General features: G+C 40.3%; 1 protein-coding gene across 5 annotated transcripts in view; it reads right to left on the bottom strand.

Moving 5' to 3' along the window:
* Positions 1-2,935: 2,935 nt before the first annotated feature.
* The window catches only part of nfatc2a (nuclear factor of activated T cells 2a), a 20,651-nt gene continuing 19,998 nt past the window's right edge, over positions 2,936-3,588 (bottom strand). For all 5 annotated transcript variants that reach the window (XM_056591457.1, XM_056591447.1, XM_056591448.1 and 2 more), the window contains one exon: positions 2,936-3,588. This exon is cut by the window's right edge and continues 1,638 nt beyond it. The gene's annotated coding sequence lies outside the window, so the exon portion shown is untranslated.

The raw sequence follows: 3,588 nt of genomic DNA, 5'->3' as shown, positions 1-3,588 counted from the left end.
TGACCCGTTGATGTAGGCTGCCTTGTGTATTGAGTCGAGCTCTGTGGTGGCGATGAATTGTGTAGTCTATGTCATGACGCCAAACGCTATGTTATGGAACTACTGAGTGAAGTAGTGGGCGGAAGCTATAGATACAGTGGGAACTTGTTATTCCATCTGATTTAATGAGCGACTGATGCACTTCAAAGCTCTTGCCCTATCACCTCTGATAAAATATGGAGGTCTTATAAATAGTGCTAAGAAACAGCCATTTTCCTGGTCGAACCAATGTGGATCAGTAGACTAGCAGTGTTCAATGTAGCAATTGACCGCCTATATATAGCTTATACAATTCAGGCCTTATAGTAATATAGGCTAGCGTAATTTGGGTAGGCTACTCGCAGACCCAATATATGAAGCATGGGTCCCTTGAATTAAATGCGTCGGTACCATAGAAGAGACTCCATAATCTATGTTTGTTGGGTTGCATAAAATAAAGGACAGTAGCTTGACTACTTAATCTTGTTTATTTTATCTTTTTCAATCATAAGTGGATTTACATCCATAAGTTCCTGGTACATCTTAAGTTAACATGGCAATTAAATGCTTTTACATTCGGCGAATCTGGTGAAAGTGGGCGAAAATATCTCCTCGTTCGCCCTGTTCGTGGAGCACCGGTTTATGTCGCCACCTACAGTATAACTAAACCTGTGGTTGCACTTGGCCCTATACCCGCTTGGAACGCTAGTTGTCGCTATAGTATAATGAATGAAAAAGACATGCCACACAGCAGCAGTAGTCTCTGCTTTCAATGAGCGGTCAAAGGCAAACAAAAAGTTCTCTTCCCAGAATGGGAAATGTGTCTCAGATGGATTTTCTTGGATTTTATTTTACCCAAGAGACCGATACAAATAGCACACTAACAAAATCCAAATGTTATAAAATAAATATTAATAATAAAAAAGTAAAATAGAATAATATGAAATAGCAACCCTACCCAAATATATACTTCACTGCTAGTATTCATTTAGAAATGTTGTTTTTAATATGTTGCTTTATGTTCAGTATTTATATGTGTATGTGTGTGTGTGTGTGTGTGTGTGTGTGTGTGTGTGTGTGTGTGTGTGTGTGTGTGTGTGTGTGTGTGTGTGTGTGTGTGTGTGTGTGTGTGTGTGTGTGTGTGTGTGTGTGTGTGTGTGTGTGTGTGTGTGTCTGTGTGTGTGTGTGTGTGGGTGTGTGCGTGTATGTGTATGCATGTCTGTATGTCCGTCAGTATGTCTGTCTGTCTGCCTGTCTGTCCATCTGTCTGTCTGACTGTCTCTGTTTGAATGCTTGTTTGTCTGTCTGCCAGTCGGTCAGTTTGGCAGACAGACAGTTTGCCTGCCTGTCTGTATGTGAGTGTGTATGCGTTAGTTCATTTGGCATGTCCAAATGTCTCTATCCGTGCATTTTCTACATTTACTACTGACTAATGTTCTCGCGAAATGTCTCTGTTGAGGAACCTCGACTCAAGTTAGACAAGTGTGACACTTGAACGTGTGAACATCCCCTCACTGTTTCTGAATACCATTTCTTAGGCCTATCATTTAAGTGGCATTTTACTCTCTTACAGTTCAGGGTTGTTGAACCGACACGCGGATGATATTTCAGCATGATGCCATGGTGACAGCATTACGAGGTCGACCCTCTGAAGCGTCTCCGCGATGCAAATATCAAAGTGATGAGCAGAATGAAATACCAAGCATGTTAAAAGATCACTTAGTTTCTTCTTCTTCCGATGGCGAGCAAGAAATCCCTATACAGTCTATGAACTCATTACGCCACTTAGTGCCTTGCTAAAGGGCACGTGAGTCACCGTGGCATATATCCGTAGGAGTCGGGGGTGAAAGTCGCTCAGCAAGAGAAGCCCACGTGCTGCACTCCCCCCACCCCCTGCGCTGATGTCATTGCCAGAGACTTCCTGAACACAGGGTTCATTCACAGAGCCCTCAACTAGCACCAGCTCCCAAACACTCGTCTCTATGGCAACAGGGCCACAAGGCATGCATGTGGGCCTTTCTGTTATTTGTTTGAACGAGGGATGGAGTTGTCATGTGTGAGTAGTGTGTGCACATGTTCACAGTGTGTGTCTGTGTGTGTGTGTCTTTGTGTGTGTGTGTGTGTGTGTGTGTGTGTGTGTGTGTGTGTGTGTGTGTGTGTGTGTGTGTGTGTGTGTGTGTGTGTATGTGTGTGTGTGAGGGGGGAGGGGGGGTTGTATGTGGGTGTGTGTATGTGTGTCTGTGTGTGTGTGCATGCATTCATGAAAGTATATGTGCGATTCCCGTACGCAGCTTGTAAATTTGTGTGTGTCTGAATCCAGCCCATAGTAACTGCAAGCAAATCAAAGCCCCGGTGAAGAGTAAAACCTATGTTATAGATGTATCAGTTATGGCCCTTTTCCATTGGCCATTTTGGCTTCATCAAACCATGCCACGCCGATTCACGTTTTCATTCCCAGTTTAATTGTGCCAGAGATAGACCATCTCCAGAGTGCACCCGACCAGCCTCTAAGCAGGCTGCAGTGATGTAAGCCTTGCCTGCTGGTCTGAGCGAGAAGTTTCTGTCCAATTTTAGGACTAGAGACCTATGAAAATACAATAACTGTACTCTTGTGACTGAGACGCATCAATGCCTAGATTTTTTATTATTAGTTCATTCCTAAAACTAAAATCAAGGACATCATGTGGCACTTGGGAAAATATGTGTTAAACATTGTCAAATGTGTAAACAAGACCGATCTTTTTCAGTAGGCTGTAATATGAAAGTGTGTGTTCAATCAAGCCAAAGACATACCTTCAAGTTAGTTTGGTTGTGATGGCGTTGCAAATCCCAGTCATGCTGGACTGCCATGAGTCAAAACTAAGTCAAGCCAGATTCCAGTATAGTACAATTAATTGCAATTAGTTGCAATCCTCAACCTCACCACTAGATGCCACTTAATCCCGCATACCGCACCTTTAAAGAACAGGTGACCCTTTAATGTTGTAAATAATCTCTAACATCAAATGTACATATCATTTTTTTCTGTTTGTCTATTTCTATATTAGATATGGTTGGAATATGTCTGTTCATTGAGAGTTAGTAGCTTTAATACTCGATGTAGGTCAATATTTGTGTCTTATCTAATGATTTTGGTTAAACAAATTTACCCTAAGCCAAACTCATGTTTAATAGGATGTTAACAAACAAAATCTTTGATGATTTAAAGAACTCGTTTGATTTAAGTGAAACATAACAAACAACACAAGCGAATCTTCTATGGTTATTATTTATTGCTACTTTTAAGGATATAAAAATAAGATGAAACAAATTGTTTTAAACATAGTTTGATGCATTCATAATAGAACAAATTATAAAAAAAAAAATATGAGGGAAAATCATGTTATCCAATGATGGAACAAACTTTTTGTAACAATGATAGTAAAATATTCATAAAGCAAAATAATTAAACACTATTGGCAGTAGAAATATCCCTATAATAATTCCCTTTGTAAAACCAATCATCGATTCTCGATTTTTGCAAATTAAAATAAAAATGGAATATTTCCTCATAGTAACGCAAAGTAATAC

The sequence above is a fragment of the Gadus chalcogrammus genome, chromosome 1, assembly GCF_026213295.1.
Source record: "Gadus chalcogrammus isolate NIFS_2021 chromosome 1, NIFS_Gcha_1.0, whole genome shotgun sequence".
NCBI lineage: Eukaryota > Metazoa > Chordata > Actinopteri > Gadiformes > Gadidae > Gadus > Gadus chalcogrammus.
This window is presented reverse-complemented; position numbering and strand designations above follow the sequence as displayed.